Source organism: Trachypithecus francoisi, unplaced genomic scaffold (assembly GCF_009764315.1).
Source record: "Trachypithecus francoisi isolate TF-2019V2 unplaced genomic scaffold, Tfra_2.0 Lachesis_group18, whole genome shotgun sequence".
NCBI classification, from domain to species: Eukaryota; Metazoa; Chordata; class Mammalia; order Primates; family Cercopithecidae; genus Trachypithecus; species Trachypithecus francoisi.
The window spans coordinates 65,702,173-65,726,287 of record NW_022681463.1 but is presented as its reverse complement, the minus strand read 5'-3'; the positions used below and the strand labels follow the sequence as shown (position 1 = coordinate 65,726,287).

At 39.3% G+C, this 24,115-nt stretch overlaps 1 pseudogene; it reads left to right on the top strand.

The window, feature by feature from the left end:
* The first annotated feature begins 695 nt into the window (after positions 1–695).
* LOC117063755 lies at positions 696–2,525 on the top strand (annotated as a pseudogene).
* Positions 2,526–24,115: the final 21,590 nt, after the last annotated feature.

The window sequence follows — 24,115 nt, the reverse complement described above, 5'->3', positions numbered from 1 at the left end:
ATGTGACAGCCACAGTGGTAGGTCCTCAGAGAATTTATAATCTAGTGGAAAGACAAGACAGATAAACAGAATGAGAATACAATATTATGTCAGCAGACCCCAGGCATAAAATAAGATGACTTATAGGGTTCGTTTGACAGTTCGAGGTAACATACCATATTTTATCAATTTTAAGATCATGAGTTGTAACAAACCATTATTTTTGGACGATGGAGGGGGCCAGAGGGAAATGCTGCTACTTAAACTATGACACAGTGGTTTTTTATCACAGAATTTTTCCACATTGTATTGAATTCTGCTAAGAGCATTAGTGATGCAACATTTTTAAAAAATAATATTCCACTGTTATCTTTGGTATTTTTATGCAAACTGTTGGGGTCCAACAGTTTTTGTTGCAAACTGTTGGAGTTTTAATGCTGGTGCTTTCTTATTCCAACTCGAAGGTATCAATGAAGGGTTTTCAGATCACAACCAGGATTTAAATCCTTTCTCTCTCTCTTTTTTTTTTTTTTGTGAGACGGAGTCTCGCTCTGTCGCCCAGGCTGGAGTGCAGTGGCGCGATCTCCGCTCATTGCAAGCTCCGCCCCCCGGTTCTCTCCTGCCCCAGCCTCCAGAGTAGCTGGGACTACAGGCGCCCGCCACCACGCCCAGCTAATTTTTTTTGTATTTTTAGTAGAGACGGGGTTTCACTGTGTTCGCCAGGATAGTCTCGATCTCTTGACCTCGTGATCCGCTCTCCTTGGTCTCCCAAAGTGCTGGAATTACAGGCGTGAGCCACCGCGCCCAGCTAAATCCTTTTTTAAATGATTAGTTGACTGAAATCTCAGGAGTTTGCAGTTGTCTAGTCATGTCACCAGGAATAACCAGGAAGTTTGCACATGTTCAGGCTAAGACAACTACATCACAACCGCCTTCTGGTGACAGCATTGTAAGACGCCATGATTGTAAGATGCCATTCCAGTTTTAGAAATATTGGAAAGAAATGTACATCTTAGATTTGGCAAAATATCATTTATTGCTGGCAGCTATTAAAATATGTGTTATTAGGAGAATGTACAAAGAGCTCTGTGAGCACTGAGGATAGAGCACCTAACTCTCACAAAGGAAGTGATATTTGAGCAGTCAAATCATGAGGATGCATGAGTGGGTAAGAAGGGGCAGTTTAGAGCTTCAACTACATGTGTGGGAGAGTGGTAGGACTGGATGCTGGGCCATGTCAAGGGTTTCATGTGCTCAACTAAGAAATTTTGAATCTTATTATTTGGGTGATAGACAAAGTTTTGGGGTCAAGGAGTGACCCTGATGATATAATTTGGCTATATCAAATCTCATGTGAAATCTGATCCCCAGTATTGATGGTGGTGTCTGGTGGAGGTGATTGGATCATGGGGACAAGTCCCTTATGAATGGCTGGGTGCTATTGTCTGAGGATTGAGTGAATTCTCACTCTTTGTTTCTGCAAGATCTGGTTGTTAAAAAGAGCCCGGGACTTTTCTCCCATTTCCCTCTTGCTTCCTCTCTCGTCATGTGACACACCACTGTCCTTCCCCTTCCACCATCATTGGAAGCTTCCAAAAGCAGAGGCTCACTCTTTCCTTGCCTAACGCAGCCATGGCTTGTGGTCGCAAGAAGCATCTGAAGTGGGTAGCAGCTCCAAAGCGTTGGATACTAGATAAATTGCCAGTATGTTTGCTCCTTGTCCATCCACCAGTCCCCACAAGTTGAGAGAGTGTCTCCCCCTCATCATTTTCCTAAGAAACAGGCTTAAGTATGCCTGACAGGAGATGCAGTAAAATTTGCATGCAGCGATTTATTAAAATTGAAGGCAAGGTCTGAACTGATATAACCTACCCTGCTGGATTCACGGATGTCATCAGCATTGACAAGACAGAAGAGGATATCCGTCTGATCTATGACACCAAGAGTCGCTTTGCTGTACATCATATTACACCTGAGGAGGTCAAGTACAAGTTGTGCAAAGTGAGAAAATTCTTTGTGGGCACAAAAGGAATCCCTCATCTGGTGACTCATGATGCTCACACCATCCGCTACCCTGATCCCCTCATCAAGGTGAATGATACCATTCAGATTGATTTGGAGACTGGCAAGATTACTGATTTCATCAAATTTGACACTGGTCACCTGTGTATGGTGACTGGCGATGCTGACCTGGGAAGAATTGGTGTCATCACCAACAGAGAGAGGCACCCTGGATCTTTTGACATGGTTCACATGAAAGATACCAATGGCAACAGTTTTGCCACTTGACTTTCCAAGATTTTTGTTATTGGCAAGGGTGCCAAACTATGGATTTCTCTTCCCTGAGGAAAGGGTATCCGCCTCACCATTGCTGAAGAGAGAGACAAAAGACTGCCAAACAGAGCAGTGGGTGAATTGGTCCCAGGGTGACATGTTAGATCTTTGTACGTAATTAAAAATGTGGCATGATTAATAGAAAAAAAAAAAAAAAACAGGCTCATGCCATGCATGCATCTTGTACAGCCTGCAGAACCATGCACCAAATAAACCTCTTTTCTTTTTTTTTTTTTTGATTCAGAGTCTCGCTCTGTTGCCCAGGCTGAAGTGCAATGGCACTATCTTGGCTCACTGCAACCTCTGCCTCCCGGGTTCAAGTGATTCTCCTGCCTCAGCCTCCCAAGTAGCTGGAATTACGAGCATCTGCCACCACGCCCAGCTTATTTTGTATTTTTAGTAGAGATGGGGTTTCACTATGTTGGCCGGGCTGGTCTCGAACTCCTGACCTCAGGTGATCTGCCTACCTCAGCCTCCCAAAGTGCTGGGATTATAGGCATGAGCCACAGTGCCCGGTGTAAACCTTTTTTCTTTATAAATTACCCAGCCTTGGGTATTCTTTTATAGCAACACAAAACACACCCAATAATCAGATTCTTATTTTAGAAAGATAAATTCAGTAGTGATTTGGAGAATGGATTAGAATGGGTAAGGAGACTAGTTAGACAATTTCTTTTTTTTAGGTGGAATCTCACTCTGTAGCCTAGCCTGGAGTGCAGTGGCACAATCTCTGCTCACTACAACCTCTGCCTCTCAGGTTCAAGCAATTCTTGTGCCTCAGCCTTCCAAGTAGTTGGGATTACAGGCATGCACCACCACACTCAGCTAATTTTTGTGTTTTTAGTGGAGACAGGATTTTGCCATGTTGCCCAGGCTGGTCTCAAACTCCTTGACTAAAGAGACCCACCCTCAGCCTCTCAAAGTGCTGGAATTACAGCCGTGAGCCACTGCACCCAGTTGACAATTTCTGCATTAATCCGCAGAACACATAAAAGCACTTAGGAAGTGGCAACAGGGAAGGTGAGAAGAAGATTTATCAAAGACATTGTGATGAGAGAATGGACAGGACTTGGTGAACTGAGTTGATGCAAGCAGAATCATATTGTGTGATTAAAGTCATCTTGTGTCATGTAAGGTGAATATCATCAAGCTACTGATAACTGTAAATTCTAATAAGATGTATAACTCATTTCTAAAGGACAAAAGGTGTTTATTCAGTCATTTGCTTAACAAATATTTATTGACTGTCTCCTATGTGTAGGAGCTGGGAATGTAGCAATGAATAAAACGGGAAATAATACCTGTCCTTATGAAGTTTACATTCTAGTGGGAAAGATAGACAAATAAGTATAATATGTGGTATATTCACATTAAGTGTTAAAAAGGAAGAGTAAAGCAGAGAAAGGAAATGAAGTGCTGCAGAGGGAGGAGGTTTGGAGTTTAAGACATGGAGAACAGGGAAAGGTGTCACTGAGAGTGTCAATGATGTTTCAGTAGAGACTGGACAGAGCTGTGCAGATACCTAAGGAAACCCCAATTTTATCTATTTATTTTACTGAAGTGCTGTAGTCTGAATGTTTGTGTCCCATCAAAATTCATATGTTCAAATCCTGACCCCCAAGGTGATGATATTAAGAGGCAGGACCTTTGGGAGGTGATTAGGCAGAGACCTCATGAATGAGATTAGTGCCTTTATAAAAGAGGCCTGTGGGAGCTCATTCACCTCACGTGAGGACAGAGCAAGAAGGCACCATCTACAAACCAGGTCCTCACCAGACAGTAAATCTGCCAGCACCTTGATCTTGGACTTCCTACTCTCCACAAGTGTGAGAAATTTGTTTTTATAAACAATCTGGTTTATGGTTTGTTCGTTTTGTTTTGTTTTGTTTTGTTTACGGCAGAGTCTCGCTCTGTCGTCCAGGCCAGAGTGCAGTGGCACAATCTTGGCTCACTGCAACGTCCACCTCCCAGGTTCAAGCAGTTCTCCTGCCTCAGCCTCTCAAGTAGCTGGAATTACAGGTGCCTGCCATGACACCCAGCTAATTTTCTCATATTTTAGTAAAGATGAGGTTTCACCATGTTGGCCAGGCTGGTTTTGAACTCCTGACCTCAAGTGATCCACCCGCCTCGACCTCCCAAAGTGCTAGAATTACTGGCGTGAGCCACTGTGCCCGCCAGTTTTATGGTATTTTGTAATTGCAGCCTAAACTGACTAAGACATGAACTTTAGTTAAACATTTGCAGTTTGCTATGCTGATATTAAATTATTAAATTATTATCTGTTGGTAAATATTCTTTGCTGATACTTAATAAGTATTCTTATTAATAACAAGTATTAATATGTATTCCTCACTAATGCTTAATACAAATCCTTACTAATAGCAGTATTAGTATTAATTAGTATTAATCAGTATTCTTTGCTAATAAGGGTTCTGATTGACAGAAAATCAATTATTCATTAAATGTTATTGAGATACTTCTTGATCTTATTTATAGTAGTCAGGTACTGTTTTAGATTCTGGGGATTCAGTCGTAACTGAGATAGATGGAATCACCACCCTCATAGGGTTGCCAGAGAAAACACAGGACTCAATTGATTTGGTATTTCAGATAAAAACACAAAATTTTTTAGTATAAATATGTTTATGTGATACTTGTACTAAACATACTGTGTGATATTTGGAATATACTTATACTAAAATGTATACCAAATGTGTTGATAACCTGAAATTCAAATTTAACTGGGCTTCCTGTGTTTTTATTTGCTGTGTCTGGCAATTCTATGCCCTCACTACACTTACAACCTAACATGCTGGAAGCAGAGATTTGTAAATACAAATAGCATACAGTGGACATTGCTGTATAACCTGGGAAGCCATAAATTAGAAGGCACTGGGACCCTTAATATGTGGAGAAAAACTGTCAGCCAACCAGGAACATCCACCCTTAAAGCAAGAAATAAACTCCTGTTGTATGTGAGTCATTATGTTTTGGATCCATTTGTGCCATGGTCTATTTGTTATGCCAGCTTAACTAACATAACTTAACCTAACTTACATAATGTGTCCTGAAATCTACCATTTCCAAATTTACTACAGAATCAAAAATTTTAATATAATGTATCAACAGATAATAAAATATATATAAATAAAGGCAACAGGAAGATGTGCCAAAACCTAAAAATACTTATACTGCAGTCATCATTCTATTAATAATATAGCTTTAAACCTTAAGTATTTCCAAAATGGTCAAGAGGGACATCAGATCATTTTAGGAAAATTACGTAACTTGATGGCTTCCCTAAGCAACTAATACTACACATTTATACATTATTCCTGGCTATTAAAACATTTTCTTTCAGCTAATTATTGAATGTAGAGACAGGTTTCGTAGGCTCTAAAATTGTAAATAAGACATGGTTTTTGCCTTCAGAAAGTATATGACCTAATAGAGGAAATAAAGATACAAACAGTAGCAGAATATGATCAGTGCCAAAAGATATGTGCAAATTGTATCTCTAACTGGAGTGAGAAATCCATTCAGATTAGAGGGGATTAAAAAGAAGATGAATGAGGAAGCATTTTTTTCCTCAAAGCTTGACAGTTTTCTGTCTTTTTTGAATTTAAAAGTAGAACTTGGCCTGGCACGGTGGCTCAAGCCTGTAATCCCAGCACTTTGGGAGGCCAAGACAGGCGGATCGCGAGGTCAGGAGATTGAGACCATCCTGGCTAACACGGTGAAACCCGTCTCTACTAAAAAATACAAAAAAACTAGCTGGGCGAAGTGGCGGGCGCCTGTGGTCCCAGCTACTGGGAGGCTGAGGCAGGAGAATGGCGTGAACCCGGGAGGCGCAGCTTGCAGTGAGCTGAGATCCAGCCACTGCACTCCAGCCCGGGTGACGGAGTGAGACAGCGTCTCAAAAAAAAAAAAAAAAAAAAAAAAGGAGAACTTACTGTCAAGCATTTGCAAAATACAAATATAAGAGAGAAAAACAAGTATCACTTCTAATCTCACTACCCAGAGATAGCCACTAATAACATTTTTGTATATATTCCCTCCTCTATGTTTTAAATAAAAGTGGGATTTTATTATATATTCTTTTTTCCTGTTTTTTCCACAACATAAGGTGAGCATTTTTCATATCATTAAATAATTTGTAAAATTATGACTTTTTCATAAGTGCATAATTTATCCCATAGATGTATCGTGATTTATTTTCCTCTTATGACAAGACATTTTGTTAATTTCTAAATGTTTTAGTTTTATAAATAATGTTGCATTGGACAGCTCTATACATAGATATTTGTAATAATTCAACTACTATATTTTGAACACTATTTACTGCTTTGGATGTTGGAGATACATTAGTGAACAAACAGTCCAAAGTCCCTGACCTCGTGGGGAGGAGGAAAGAGAGACAATAAGGACGTAAATTATAAATTACATCAAATAGTGATGAGTACTCTGGAGAAAACTAAATCAGGGATGGGGAATAAGAAGTGATGATATAGGGGCCTTGGGATTATAGTTTTAAATAGGATGGTCAGGAAAGAAAGAGAAAATGACATTTGATCAAATACCTGAAGGTGGTGAGGCAGCAAACCAGGTGGATATTGGAGAAAAACATTCTAGGCAAAGAGAAGCATGTAAAGACCCTGAGTTTGGAGTGGATCTAGCATATTTAAGGAAGAGCAGCAAGGAGGCCAGAATAGCTGAAGCAGAGTTCATAGGAAAACTGTAGGAAGTGAAGAAGTCCAAGAGGACCTTCTGATGCTAAGTGGAATTTGGCCTCTATGCCCAGAGATAGGAGAGCATTGGAGGGTTGTGCACAGAGGGCTATCTGATCATTTTGGCTATTCTGTGAGAGTAGACTATAGAGGGTAGAAACAGGGAAAAGTCAGGAGGTTATTGCTGTAATCCAGGTGGGCAATGATGTTGGCTTTTGGACAGTGGGGATAACAGTAAAGGTGGTGAGAAATGGGTTTTTATTGGCTTAGTGTGGGGTTTGAGAGAAAGGAGTCAGGGATGACTTAAGGCATCTCCAATTAGTTCCTTAGGATGAATGTCAAGAATGGGAATTTATTAGTGGGTTTTTAGAGCTCTTTATACATATGGCCAGATTGTTCACCTGCAAAGTTAAGTCAGTTTATATTTGCAGTATTCTCCATGGAAAAACAGTTTATAAAAGTTTTTGAGAGAAACTGTTTCAGCTAGAATTTTTAATAGCTTTGCAAATTACATAAGCCTGCATAGAGAATTATTAGAGATCTGAACCATTCACTTAAAGCTTGCATGTATATGTTACAACATTTTAACCAGGAAAATCTTTCTGATAGAGATAGCCAAAGTCTAGGTGATTCCCTTTTGAGCCTATACTATTGAAATAACTAAAACCTGGAGTGGAATTTGATGAATGCCAAAAAAAAAAAAAAAAAAAAAAAGTTCAAAATACTATAAGGAACGTTTACCCAAGGAAAAAGGACAGGAAAAAGGACAAGAAAAAGGAACTTTACAAATTGGCAGAGAAGACGGTATGGAACAAGGGACCTGACTTGTCAAAGCAATGAGAAAAGAATAATTTCTCTTTTGCTCTTAGAAAAGCAAGTAGGTTTTTAAAAAAATTACCAAAACATCAAATGAAGCAAAGACTAAGACTGTTAGATTGAGAAAGCCATTGTTGACTTTATAAGTCTTTTTAGTGGAATATAGATACAGAAGAAATAAGGTAAATTAGATCACTGGGAATTTTAGTGAATGAAGTCAGAGAATATATAACTTCTCTTTTTGCACAAGAAAAGATGTAGGAAAAACTTGAATATGTTTTTAGGTAGAAAAAGAGCAAGGAAAAACTGAGGCTGTGAGAAAGGTATAATTGGTACGGCAGGTCTCTGGAGCAGGAGAGAACAGGGTCAGCTTCATAGGTGGGGCCATTGGGATGTGAAAGTTTGGGCAATGACTTCTCTGAGACCAGAAATAATGACAAGAATATGAGCAAAGTAACTAGCACAATTCCCAGTGTGATGGTTAATTTTATGTGTCGACTTGACTGGATCACAGGATACCCAGATATTTGCTCAAACATTATTATTGGTGTGTCTATGAGGGTGTTTCTGGATGAGATTAACATTTGAATCTGTAGACTAAGTAAAGCAAACTGCCATTCCTAATGTGGGTGGACCTCACGCAATCAGTTGAGGGCTAAATAGGACAAAAAGGCTAAGTAAGAGAGAGTTCTTTCTGCCTGACTGCCTTTGAGCTGGAACATTGGTGTTTTTCTGACTTCAAGCTCAAACTGTAATACTGGCTCTTCTCAGGCCTTGAGCCCACTTGCCTTCAGATTGGAACTTCGCCATCCTCTCTCCTGGTTCTCAGGCCTTCGGGGAAGACTAGAACTATACCACTGACTCTCCTGGTCTCCAGTTTTCCAACTTCAAATCTTGGGATTTAGTCTCCATAATCATGTGAGTCAATTCCTTATAATAAACCTCCAGATGGATGATAGATAGATGATAGATAGATAGATAGATAGATAGATAGATAGATAGATAGATCTTTCATTGCTTTTTTTTCTCTGGAGAACCCTAATATAACCAGTATTTAGTAAATGTTTAATATGTGTTGAATGACAATTATAGAGGAAATCAGAGGTGGAGAGGATGTATGTAGAGGGAGCTGTGAGAAGTGGAGAGCTGCCCACACTAACCAGTGAGACTAAAAACCCAGCCAAGTTCTTCAGGGAGATTGCTTTGGTAGCTATGGGAATAATATGGACAAGCAAGTCATCTGAACTCTTGATGGGCAGCGATGCCATGCTGGCAAGCAGGTGGTCAACCTCTAGGAGATTCAACAAGCATGCCTGTGAGGGTTCAGAGCGCTGTGTCAGGAATGTGATGGGAAGTAACAGGCAAAGGCAAAATATTACTGATATTAAGGAAATGGCATTAAAGAAAACAGACACTTCACTGTCTACTTGTGTTAGAGCTTCCCCAAGGTCATTTAATCTAACACACCTGTAAGCTAAGTGTTCCTACTTTTTCAGAAAAAGAAATGGAAACTAAGCAATATTAATTAACATAGTCCAAGGTCACAAAGCAAAATAGAACAAGAACCTGGATCTGAATTCAGAGGCAGGATGCTGGGTAAGTATGACAGTACTTATTGTTGGCCCACCTGTGGGAATTGGGGGTTAGGGACAGGTCTCCCAACCCTGTGATGACTGTAGGAACCGGGATTCAAGGGAGATACAGGCATAAAGGTAAATGTCAGGGAGACCATTAACAAAGTATCTTGTAAGGCAGGAATTTGCTCACAGGAAAATGGAAAGGTTAGTGAGAATATCATTTTAATGTTCAGTTCACTAATCTCCAAAGACCCATGTTCTAAAAGTGTGAATAAAATAGCTTAATATCTTATTATGCAATATCTGTCACTGATGATAGGCACATAAGGAGCTCTCATTACATCTACTTAATTTGCCAGATTAACTGATGCTTCTTGTTCCTTTTTTACTTTTTCTTTTTAGACATAGGGTCTTGTTCTGTCGCCCAGGCTTGGGTGCAATGGCATAATCATAGCTCACTGCAGCCTCGAACTCCTGGGGTCCAGTGATTCTCCTGCCTCAGCGTCCCTTGTAGTGGGACTACAGGTACAAATCACCATGTCTGGCTCTTGTTCTTTAACACATGCTTGTAGCTCAAAACTAGTAGAATTCCCTCTGATACATTTGTGAACCTCTGCTTCCACTACAAGTTTTATGCTACTGAAGTCAGTTGCCTTTTTCTCAAACCTGCTTATACCAATTAAACTTGTTATTGAAATTAATTAGTTAAATATGTAAACCAGTGAAATATGAAACAAAAGTCAGTCACTAAAGAAATTACTGCCCAATTAAGTGTAAGCAAAACAACTGCAAAAGCCTCGAAAAAGTGAGTAGAAATCTACAGATATTTTGCTGGCAAGTGAAATACATTTGTAGTTTAAGTTAAAATTTAAAATTAAAGATATATATGTATCATTTTTAAATTTCTCTGTTTAAATTGACGTTTTCCCTTCACCAATCACAATACCAGTGTTGGATAAGGGAGCTTTCACTATATCCTGTGTTGTATTTTGTATGGTGCTTTTGATCATTCTTTTAATAAAAACACAATCTATCTAGAAAAGCAAAAATAAAGACTGAAGTCCACATTCTTTTAGTGACTCCAGCACTTTCATGTGAGTCCTCAATACTGCATCTAATACTACATATCTTCTTAAACTGTTCCTCTGAGTCTTAGGGAGAATATGATTGTTACATCCTAAAGTTTGTATCATGAACATTTGTGGCTCACTTGTATTCACAAGATTATGAGGAATTATGCATTTAGGAGCAGGTCGGGTTATCATCATCATTGTTTTTTCATGATAAGCCAATGTGTACAGCATGTTAATAGTCTTCTCTGTAAGGAATCTTAGAAATAATTGAGTGCACTTCTCTAGTATTAAAAATGAGTAAATGGACAGGCAGAGTGGTGTGCACTTTTAGTCCCAGCTACTCAGGAGGCTGAGACAGGAGAACTGATTGAGCAAAAGAGTTCTGGGCTATAGTGTGCTATGCCAAGCGGGTGTCTGCACTGTTTGGCATTAATATGGTAACTTCTCAGGACAGGGAACCACCAGATTTCCTAAGGAGGGGTGAAATGGTCCAGTCTGGAAATGGAGCAGGTCAGAATTCCCATGCTGATCAGTAGTGGGATGGCACCTGTGAATAGCCACTGCCCTCCAGCCTGGGCAACATAGCAAGACTCCATCTGTCTCTAATTTTTTAAAAATGAGTAAACTGAGAACTAGGTAGAAATTTATTGAAATAAAATTAAGGGAAATGTTTATATAGCCCTTAACATTATGTCTTCTCCATGATATATAACACTTTAAATCCAAGGATCTCAAATCAGATCATTAATTCTTCTGATATCTATGTATCAAATTATTCTATTTTCTACCAGCTGAGTTATCTCATGTCAGACACTAATTTAAAAGTCAACATTTTCTTTGCACATGAATCAATTGAGAGTTGCATTCATCTGGGAATAACAAGGGTTCACCTGAAAAACAAGGATTATTTTTATCACGTATGTCTGAGGTAGTCAGTCCAGGCCTCATCTGTCCACTGTGTACTTCATAATGTCATCAGGAACATTAAGCTTTCTGTTTTCTTGTTCAGCCATTCTCAATATGTGCTTGTCAACTCATAATTACCTAATTCACCTCGAGTATTGTAGATTTGGTTTGGTAAAGTAATAGGAAGGAGAAAAGAAAGCATACCAGCTGAGCTGGCCTTCCTTAAAAAAGAGATTTTCTGGCTCACGCCTGTAATCCCAGCACTTTGGGGAGGCCAAGGCAGGTGGATTGCCTGAGGTCAGGAATTCGAGACTAGCCTGACTGACATGGTGAAAACCTCATCTCTACTAAACATACAAAAATTAGCCAGGTGTAGCAGTGGGTGCCTGTAATCCCAGCTACTTGGGAGGCTGAGGCAGGAGAATCGCTTGAACCCAGGACGCAGAGGTTGCAGTGAGCCGAGACCGGGCCATTGCACTCTAGTCTGGGCAACAAGAGCAAAACTTTGTCTCAAAAAAAAAAAAAAAAAAGATTTTTCTAGAACTGTGCCTAAGTGGCCAATTATTGATCTGGTTGGCCACTATATCACATGGGCATTTTTTATTTGCACAGGAGGCTGGGAAATGTAGTTTTTGGCTGCACATATGGCCACTTCCAACCAAACTCAGGGAATTAGTAAGGAAGGAGAGGATAGGTGTTGGGTGGGAGTGGGACTGACTGGTGATCTCTGTCACTGCAGGGCTGTTGCCAAGATTAGAAAGAATGTATGTGTGGTTCCTGGCTTATACCTGTCATCTAGTAGATGCTGAAAAATGAGGAGCTCTTATTGTGTTAGAAAAGATAAAACAAGTGGTAATGTTTCCAAATTTCTTTCATAGTAATTGTGCAGTGTTTTCATACATGCAATGAATCCAATGTGGTAATAAGATAACTTTTAGTAGAAGAACAAATTTTTATGAAACTGCCATTTGGCACTAAAATACTGGTACCACAACTTTTAAAACTAAAATGATTAACCAGATTATCATTTGGACAATGGACAATGAATGTGCACTGTAGTCTCAAAAATTTAAAAATATAAGTAACTTTTTCCTCTACTTGTGTTTTATGAGTTGGAAAATATTTGTTTATTGTACATCATGGATGCACCACATGTACAACTGTTCCGTAAGATTATAATGGAGCTGAAAAATTATTAGGCCTAGTGACATCAATTGTAATGTCAGAGCTCAACAGCTTACTCATATGTTTGTGGTGATAAATTGGTGTAAACAAACCTACTATACTGCCAGTCATATAAAAGTAAAGTACATACAGTTATGTGCAGTACATAATACTTGATCATTAATGACTGTTACTGGTTTATATATTTAGTGTATTAAACTTTTTACCATTATTTTAGAGTATGTTCCTCTATTTATAAAAAAAGGGTTAACTGTAAAATAACCTCAGGCAGCTCCTGCAGGAGGTATCCAAAGGCATTGTTATGGTGGGAGACGACAGCTCCATGCCTGTTATTGCCTCTGAAGACCATGCAGTACACCATGTGGAGATGGAAGATGATGACATTCAGGATCCTGACCTTGTGCTGGCCTAGGCTATGTGTATGTTTGTGTCTTAGTTTTTAGCTATAAGTTTATAAAGTAAATAAATAGAAAATAGCATATAGAATAAGGCTATAAAGAAGGGAAATATTTTTGTACAGGGATACAATGTGTGTGTGTTTGTTTTTTCTTTTGGGGAGTTTGTTTTGTTTTTTGAGACAGGATCTCACTCTGGTTGCCCAGGCAGATGTGGTGCCATCACACCTCACTGTAGCCTCAATTTCCTGGGCTCAGGTGATTCTTCCACCTCAACCTGCCGAGTAGTTGGGACTACAGGCACGCAGCACCATGCCTAGCTAATTTTTTGTATGTTTAGTAGAGACAGGGTTTCATCATGTTGCCCAGGGTGGTTTCAAACTCCTGGACTCAAGCAATCCGCCTGCCTCAGCTTCCCAAAGTGCTGGGATTACAGGTGTGAGCCACTGCATCCAGCTGTGTTTGTGTGTGTGTGTGTGTGTGTGTGTTGGTTTTTTGTTTTTTTGTTTTTTTCTTTTTTTTTGAGACAAAGTCTCACTCTGTCACCAAGCTGGAGTGCAGTGGCATGATCTTAGCTCACTGCAACCTCTGCCTCCCGGGTTCAAATGATTCTCCTGTCTCAGCCTCCCGAGTAGCTGGGACTACAGGCACAAGCCGCCACCCCCAGCTAATTTTTGTATTTCTAGGAGAGATGGGGTTTTACCATCTTAGCCAGGATGGTCTCGGTCCTGATCTCCTGATCCGCCCGCCTCGGTCTTCCAAAGTGCTGGGATTACAGGCGTGAGACACCAAGCCTGGCCATGTGATTTAATCTAAGTGTTATTACAGGAGAGTCAAAAAGTTAAAAAAGCCCGGGCGTGGTGGCTCACATCTGTAATCCTGGCTCTTTGGGAGGCCAAGGCAGGTGGATCACCTGAGGTTAGGAATTTAAGACCAGCCTGGCCAACATGGTGAAACCCCGTCTCTACTAAAAATACAAAAAAATTAGCTGGGCGTGGTGGCTCATGCCTGTAATCCCAGCACTTTGGGAGGCCGAGGCGGGCGGATCAGGAAGTCAGGAGATCCATACCATCCTGGCTAACACAGTGAAACCCCGTCTCTACTAAAAATACAAAAAATTAGCCAGGAATGGTGGCGAGTGCCTGTAGTTCCAGCTACTCAGGAGGCTGAGGCAGGAGAATCGCTTTAAACCTGGGAAGTGGAGGTTGCTGTGAGTGGAGATTGCGCCACTGCACTCCAGCCTGGGCAACACAGTGAATCTGTCTTAAAAAAAAAAAGGGGGGGGGTTGCGCCCAAGATGGCCAAATAGAAACAGCTCCAGCCTCCAGCTCCCAGCGTGAGTGACACAGAAGACAGGTGATTTCTGCATTTTCAACTGAGGTACCAGGTTCATCTCACTGGGGAGTGCCAATCAGTGCTGGTCAGCTGGTGCAGCCTGACCAGAGAGAGCTGAAACAGGGCGAGGCATTGCCTCACCTGGGAAGCACAAGGGGGAAGGGAATCCCTTTTCCTAGCCAAGGGAAACTGAGACACACAACACCTGGAAAATCTGATAACTCCCACCCTAATACTGTGCTTTACCAAGGGTCTTAGCAAACGGCACACCAGGAGATTATATCCCACACCTGGCCCAGAGGGTCCCATGCCCATGGAGCCTCCGTCATTGCTAGCACAGCAGTCTGAGATCTAACTGCAAGGCGGCAGCGAGGCTGGGGGAGGGGCGCCCACCATTGCTGAGGCTTAAGTGGATAAATAAAGCCGCTGAGAGGCTCGAATTGGGTGGAGCCCACTGCAGCTCAAGGAGGCCGGCCTGCCTCTGTATACTCCTCCTCTGGGGACAGGGCATAGCTAAACAAAAAGCAGCAGAAACCTCAGCAGAGGTAAATGCCCCTGTCCGACAGCTTTGAAGAGAGCAGTGGATCTCTCAGCACGGAGATTGAGATCTGAGAACAGACAGACTACCTGCTCAAGTGGGTCCCTGACCTCTGAGTAGCCTAACTGGGAGACATCCTCCACTAGGTGCAGACTGACACCTCACACCTCACACGGTGGGGTACACCCCTGAGACGAAGCTTCCAGAGCAAAAATCAGCAACACTCGCTGTTCAGCAATATTCTGTCTTCTGCAGCCTCTGCTGCTGATACCCAGGCAAACAGCGTCTGGAGTGGACCTCAGGCAAACTCCAACAGACCTATAGCTGGAGGTCCTGACTGTTAGAAGGAAAACTAACAAACAGAAAGGACACCCACACCAAAACCCCATCAGTACATCACCATCATCAAAGACCAAAGGCAGATAAAACCACAAAGGTGGGGAAAAAGGAGTGCAGAAAAGCTGGAAATTCAAACAATCAGAGCGCATCTCCCCTCCAGAGGAATGCAGCGCATCACCAGCAATGGAACAAAGCTGGACGGAGAATGACTGACGAGCTGAGAGAAGAAGGCTTCAGTCGATCAAACTTCTCAGAGCTAAAGGAAGAACTACATAACCAGTGCAAAGAAACTAAAAACCTTGAAAAAAGAATGGATGAATTGATAACTAGAATAATCAATGCAGAGAAGGCCTTAAAAGAACTGACAGAGATGAAAACCATAACACAAGAAATACATGACGAATGCACAAGCTTCAGTAACTGACTCGATAAACTGGAAGAAAGGATATCAGCGATTGAAGATCAAATGAATGAAATGAAGTGAGAAGAGAAGTGTGGAGAAAAAATGAGTTAAAAGAAATGAACAAAGCCTTCAAGAAGTATGGGATTATGTGAAAAGACCAAATCTACGTGTGATTGGTGTGCCTGAAAGTGACGGGGAAAATGGAACCAAGTTGGAAAACACTCTACAGGATATCATCATCCAGGAGAACTTCCCCAACCTAGTAAGGCAGGCCAACATCCAAATTCAGAAAATACAGAGAACGCCACAAAGATACTCCTCGAGAAGAGCAACTCCAAGACACATAATTGTCAGATTCACCAAAGTTGAAATGAAGGAAAAAATGTTAAGGGCACCCAGAGAGAAAGGTCGGGTTACACACAAAGGGAAGCCAATTAGACTAACAGCAGATCTCTCAGCAGAAACTCTCCAAGCCAGAAGAGAGTGGGGGCCAATATTCAACATTGTTAAAGAAAAGAATTTTCAACCCAGAATTTCATATCCAGCCAAACTAAGTTTCATAAGTGAAGGAGAAATAAAATCCTTTACAGACAAGCAAATGCTTAAAGATTCTGTCACCACCAGGCCTGCCCTACAAGAGATCCTGAAGGAAGCATGAAATATGAAAAGGAACAACAGGTACCAGCCATTGCAAAAACATGTCAAAATGTAAAGTCCATCGATGATAGGAAGAAACTGCATCAACTAGCAAGCAAAATAACCAGCTAATATCATAATGACAGGATCAAGTTCACACATAACAATATTAACCTTAAATGTAAAGGGACTAAATGGTCCAATTAAAAGTCACAGACTGGCAAATTGGATAAAGAGTCAAGACCCATCAGTTTGCTGTATTCAGGAGACCCATCTCACATGCAGAGACACACATAGGCTCAAAATAAAGGGATGGAGGAAGATCTACCAAGCAAATGGAGAACAAAAAAAAGCAGGAGTTGCAATCCTAGTCTCTGATAAAACAGACTTTAAACCATCAAAGATCAAAAGAGACAAAGAAGGCCACCACATAATGGTAAAGGGATCAATTCATCAGGAAGAGCTAACTATTCTAAATATATATGCACCAAATACAGGAGCACCAACATTCATAAAGCAAGTCCTTAGAGACTTACAAAGAGACTTAGACTCCCATATAATAATAATGGAAGACTTTAACACCCCACTGTCAACATTAGACAGATCAACGAGACAGAAAGTTAACAAGGATATACAGGAACTGAACTCAACTCTGTACCAAGTGGACCTAATAGACATCTACAGAACTCTCCACCCCAAATCAACAGAATATACATTCTTCTCAGCACCACATTGCACTTATTGCAAAACTGACCACATAGTTGGAAGTAAAGCACTCAGCAAATGTAAAAGAACAGAAATTATAACAAACTGTCTCTCAGACCACAGTGCAATTAAACTAGAACTCAGGACTAAGAAACTCAATCAAAACCGCTCAACTACATGGAAACTGAACAACCTGCTCCTGAATGACTGCTGGGTACATAACGAAATGAAGGCAGAAATAAAGATGTTCTTTGAAACCAATGAGAACAAAGATACAACATACCAGAATCTCTGGGACACATTTAAAGCGGTGTGTAGAAGGAAATTTATAGCACTAAATGCCCACAAGAGAAAGCAGGGAAGATCTAAAATTGACACCCTAACAGCACAATTAAAAGAGCTAGAGAGGCAAGAGCAAACACATTCAAAAGCTAGCAGAAGGCAAGAAATAACTGAGATCAGAGCAGAACTGAAGGAGATAGAGACACAAAAAAACCCTCCAAAAAATCAATGAATCCAGGAGCTGGTTTTTTGAAAAGATCAACAAAATTGACAGACCACTAGCAAGACTAATAAAGAAGAAAAGAGAGAAGAATCAAATAGACACAATAAAAAATGATAAAGGGGATATCAACACCAATCCCACAGAAATACAAACTACCATAAGAGAATACTGTAAACACCTCTATGCAAATAAACTAGAAAACCTAGAAGAAATGGATAATTTCCTGGACACTTACACTCTCCCAAGACTAAACCAGGAAGAAGTTGAATCCCTGAATAGACCAATAGCAGGCTCTGAAATTGAGGCAATAATTAATAGCCTATCAACCAAAAAAAGTCCAGGACCAGACGGATTCACAGCCAAATTCTACCAGAGGTACAAGGAGGAGTTGGTACCATTCCTTCTGAAACTAGTCCAATCAATAGAAAAAGAGGGAATCCTCCCTAACTCATTTTACAAGGCCAACATCATCCTGATACCAAAGCCTGACAGAGACACAACAAAAATAGAGAATTTTAGACTAATATCCCTGATGAACATAGATGCAAAAATCCTCAATAAAATACTGGCAAACCAAATCCAGCAGCACATCAAAAAGCTTATCCACCATGATCAAGTGGGCTTCATCCCTGAGATGCAAGGCTGGTTCAACATATGCAACTCAATAAACGTAATCCAGCATATAAACAGAACCAAAGACAAAAACCACATGATTATCTCAATAGATGCAGAAAAGGCCTTCGACAAAATTCAACACCCCTTCATGCTAAAAACTCTCAATAAATTCGGTATTGATGGAATGTATCTCAAAATAATAAGAGCTATTTATGACAAACTCACAGCCAATATCATACTGAATGGGCAAAAACTGGAAGCATTTGAAAACTGGCACAAGACAGGGATACCCTCTCTCACCACTCCTATTCAACACAGTGTTGGAAGTTCTGGCTAGGGCAATCAGGCAATAGAAAGAAAAAAAGGGTATTCAGTTAGGAAAAGATGAAGTCAAATTATCCCTGTTTGCAGATGACATTATTGTATATTTAGAAAACCCCATCGTCTCAGCCCAAAATCTCCTTCAGCTGATAAGCAACTTCAGCAAAATCTCAGGATACAAAATCAATATGCAAAAATCACAAGCATTCTTATACACCAGTAACAGACAAACAGAGAGCCAAATCATGAATGAACTCCCATTCAAAATAGCTTCAAAGAGAATAAAATACCTAGGAATCCAACTCACAAGGGATGTAAAGGACCTCTTCAAGGAGAACTACAAACCACTGCTTAGTGAAATAAAAGAGGACACAAACAAATGGAAGAACACACCATGCTTATGGATAGGAAAAATCAATATTGTGAAAATGGCCATACTGCCCAAGGTAATTTATAGATTCAATGCCATCCCCATTAAGCTACCAATGACTTTATTCACAGAATTAGAAAAAACTGCTTTAAATTTCATATGGAACCAAAAAAGACCCCACATTGCCAAGACCATCCTAAGCCAAAAGAACACAGCTGGAGGCATCATGCTACCTGACTTCAAACTATACTACAAGGCTACAGTAACCAAAATAGCATGGTACTGGTACCAAAACAGGGATATAGACCAATGGAACAGAACAGAGCCTTCAGAAATAATACCACACATCTACAGCCATCTGATCTTTGACAAACCTGAGAGAAACAAGAAATGGGGAAAGGATTCCCTATTTAATAAATGGTGCTGGGAAAATTGGCTAGCCATAAGTAGAAAGCTGAAACTGGATCCTTTCCTTACTCCTTATACGAAAATTAATTCAAGGTGGATTAGAGACTTAAATGTTAGACCTAAAACAATAAAAATCATAGAAGAAAACCTAGGCAATACCATTCAGGACATAGGCATGGACAAGGACTTCATGTCTAAAAGTAACGGCAACAAAAGCCAAAATTGACAAATGGGATCTAATTAAACTAAAGAGCTTCTGCACAGCAAAAGAAACTACCATCAGTGTGAACAGGCAACCTACAGAATGGGAGAAAATTTTTGCCATCTACTCATCTGACAAAGGGCTAATATCCAGAACCTAGAAAGAACTCAATCAAATTTACAAGAAAAAAACAAACAACCCCATCAAAAAGTGGGCAAAGGATATGAACAGACACTTCTCAAAAGAAGACATTCATACAGCCAACAGACACATGAAAAAAATGCTCATCATCACTTGCCATCAGAGAAATGCAAATCAAAACCACAATGAGATACCATCTCACACCGGTTAGAATGGCAGTCATTAAAAAATCAGGAAACAACAGGTGCTGGAGAGGATGTGGAGAAATAGGAACACTTCTACACTGTTGGTGGGACTGTAAACTAGTTCAATCATTGTGGAAAACAGTGTGGCGACTCCTCAAGGATCTAAAACTAGAAATACCATTTGACCCAGCCGTCCCATTACTGGGGATATACCCAAAGGATTATAAGTCATGCTGCTATAAAGACACATGCACACGTATGTTTATTGAGGCACTATTCACAATAGCAAAGACTTGGAATCAACCCAAATGTCCATCAGTGACAGACTGGATTAAGAAAATGTGGCACATATACACCATGGAATACTATGCAGCCATAAAAAAGGATGAGTTCGTGTCCTTTGTAGGGACATGGATGCAGCTGGAAACCATCATTCTCAGCAAACTATCGCAAGAACAGAAAACCAAATACCGCATGTTCTCACTCATAGGTGGGCACTGAACAATGACATCAATTGGACACAGGAAGGGGAGCATCACATACCAGGTCCTATTGTGGGGAGGGGAGAGGGGGGAGGGTTAGCATTAGGAGATATACCTAATGTAAATGACGAGTTAATGGGTGCAGCACACCAACATGGCACATGTATACATATGTAACTTGCACGTTGTGCACATGTACCCTAGAACTTAAAGTATAATAATAAAAAAAAGTTAAGAAAATAGTTCATAAAGCAAAACAATTACAGTAAGCTAATTATTGAAAAGAGAAAAACATTTTTATATAAATTTAGTGTACAGTAGTTATATAAAAAGTCTACAGTAGTATAATGTCCTAAGCCTTCTCATTCACTCACCACTCACTTGCTCACTAAGAGCAAGTTCCAGCCCTATAAGCTCCATTCATGGTAACTGCCCTATCTAGGTATACCATTTTGTTCTCTTATATCATTATTTTTACTGTACCTTTTTAGTGTTAATACACACACACACACATAACATTGTGTCACGATTGCCTACAGTATTCAGTACAGTAACATGCTGTACAGGTTTGTAGCCTAGGAGCAATAGGCCATACCATATAACTTACGTGTGGAGTAGGTTATACCATCTAGGTTTGTGTAAATATACTCTATGATGTTCACACAATGATGAAACCATGTAATGGTGCATTTATCAGAATGTATCCCATTAAGCAATGCATGACTATATTTATCATTAAATTATGTATCATATCATAAATAAAGCCTGTTCAAATGGGTGACGTGTTTAAAAAAACATCTGTTGAACCATTAACATTTTACCGTAAATATTTATTTGTACTATTCATATATTGTTAAGTAAAGATCTTGACCTTCAAAAGATGTGTATGTGGGGATCATTGCAGTTGTTTGCTTTTAGAGACGGGGTCTCACTATGTTGCTCAGGTTGGACTTTAACTCCTGGGCTCAAGCAATCACATGCCATCATGCCTGGTGGGTTTTTTATTTCAGTCACAAGAATTTCTAGTTTGCTGTAGGCATTACCGCTATAGTGGCAATACCAGAAGTTTTATATTGGGTACTTGATTTTGTGAAGCAACAAGAGGAAAACGACAAATATTTATTTGTCATTTTATGTATTTTTAAAATCATTTTTCACACATAAATACAAAATGTTAGCAGAATTTCATAGATATGAAAACAACTAGACTAACATCTCTCACAAGATACATTGTGTGCAGTCAATACAATGATAAAACAAGCTAAAAAACAATCCGATGTTTTGTTATACTGAACTTTAATCATGTAAGTCATTGTGTTTAAGTAAGTGGGCAAAAGAGTTCATATAAAACCTTTACCTAATTATTTTCTTTAATGTGAACTAAATAGGAAAGGAGTGGATGTATGTGTATGTGTAAAAAGGAAGGGAATCTAACCATTCTAAAAGTTCATTGAATTCATTCTGTAAGTGATGAATTCAGTCAATGTATAAAGTTCAAACCCAAAGTTTTCCCCTTTATTGCAAGATTTATTTTTTCTACATAATTACTAAAATACCTGACTCCATTATCCAATTAATTAATATGCATATGTATATATATATATATATATCTTCAAATTGCAGTTTTTAAGCACCATAGTTCCACCAGTAAGTTGTACATGCTTTTTTCTTTTGAACTTTTTCTTGCCTATTTTTTCTTGACTTAGATTTTTCCCATCACCTGTAATTCAGCTTATTTTAGATAACCTTTGTCTTTCTTTAACTTATTTCATTTAGCCTAATTTCACTTCTTTCATACTGATGCCACAACCCCTGTTTTACCCCAATTTAGCATATGTCTTGTTCTTTCTAATGGTACTTATGTCAGCACTATCATTTCATTGACAACGTTCTCACTGCTTGAAGTCAGGCTCAATGATGAAGGAGAATTCGTTTAATTTTATTTTTTATTGACAAATAGTAATTGTACGTATTCATCATTGTGATGTTTGGATCCCTATAATCTATAGTGATCAGAGAGAGTAATTAGCATATCCATCATCCCAAACATTTATCATTTCTTTGTGTTGGGAACATTCAATATCCTCCTGGCTGTTTGAAACTATATGTTAGTGTTCTCTATAGTCATCCTACTGATATCTATACATGGTATAGAACACTAGAACTTATTCCTCCTGTCTAGCTGTAATTTTCTATCCTTTAACAAATCTCTCCCTATTCCTCCCTTCCCCCTAATAATTTGTTTAGGTATAAATATATTTTAGAAATAACTGAAATAAAATGCACATGTTTAATTCTTTCCGTTTTTTTCCTAAACTTCTTAACCATCCAGATGGTACTTTTCTGACTTGTTTTCTTTACTCCTTCCATATTTATATTTCCTTCTAGTTTTTCATGATCTCCATCATAGAACCTTTGTAATACCCAACTTGTTTTATGTTCCTTCCCTTCCCGCATAAATAGAATGTGTACTCATTTCACTAAGCTTAAATTGTAGTTTCTCAGGATAACTATATCCTTTATGACTGCTAATATAGTTCTCTCCTTTCTGCATTGCCCTCTCCCCCAGAACTCCATTTGCCATCCTCAGCATCCCCTTATCTAGCTAGACTCCTTATCACTGTTCCAAACCCAGTTCAGAAAACCACGCCTAACTCTTGAGCCCTTGGTTCAATACTCAGTTCCAGTGCATAGCAGAGCTTGAGATCATGCCTTACTTATTATAATATCTGCTCAAATATTTGTTGAATTTGTGAATGATTAGGTTACACACCTTATTCTAAACTCCTAGTCCGGTTCATCTATATTTTTCTAGGTAGAACCCTCATTCTACAGTAATAGATTTTTTTTCATCTTGAGCTTCTCCTAAACATTTCACTCTTGTTACTTTCTGTCTCCCTTTAATCCATTCAGCCTTTTGCAGATAAAAAATTTTAATTTAAGTTAAAGTGCTCTTTATTTCTCACCAACAAGATCCTTTTATACTTTAAGGACTATTTTCACCTTCATAAGGAATCTGAAACCTATTCAGATCCAATAGTTTGCTCTTTTTCACAGATCAAGTTAAGCAAACTCCCCTGGCAGGAAGCCACCAGAAATTCCAGTTACAGAATACTGCCATATTCTTTCACAAAAAAGGGCCTGGAAAGTGCAAGCAATGCCCTATTTCTCTTAGCTAACTCTAACCCTTACTCAAAGAAAGGGTAAGGGTAACCCTTACCCAAAGAAAGGCATGTTAGATGTTTAAAAATGAAATAAAAATGCATACACACGTGGATAAGGTATTTTCCAAAGTATGATCTGCCTTATTTTCTCAGGTATAAAATTATTTTAGGGAAGTTTCAATAAAGCAAATGTTAAGAAACTACTAAAACATTTTTTGTGAGTTGCTTTCATTTTGCCTGATTTATAACATGTATTTCAACACTCTGCTCTATCACAGAGTATGTAGGTTTGTCTGTCATATCATAGCTTTCAAAGGGATATTCTTATTTTAAATCTCAACATCATCATTAAATGTTTCTAATAATAAGAGGCCTAAATTTTAAGTCCTCAGGGACATCAGGGCATCTCATCTGCTATGTTATTCAAGCACTGAGAGCATATTGCAAAACATCTAGGCAATAGAGGGCAAGAACAAAACCTAATGTTGTTACGTTATTGACAATTCCTAAGATACATCATAAAGTTATAAAATATTTTGTTTAAAGCTGGTAGGCTAAGTGAAGAAAAGGGGATAAAACTTCTAAGTGTATCTATTTCAAGATACGTCTTATAATTGACCCTTTTTCCTCCTTAAATAAATGTATTCCTCCAAGTACATTGCTCAGAGCATTGTTATAACATCCTTGAGAATGAGTCATTTAAAAATGGAGTTAAGAAAAGTTCACAGTTCAGCCTTGTAAGTGGTTTAGTTACGTGATGACCGTGAAGATTTA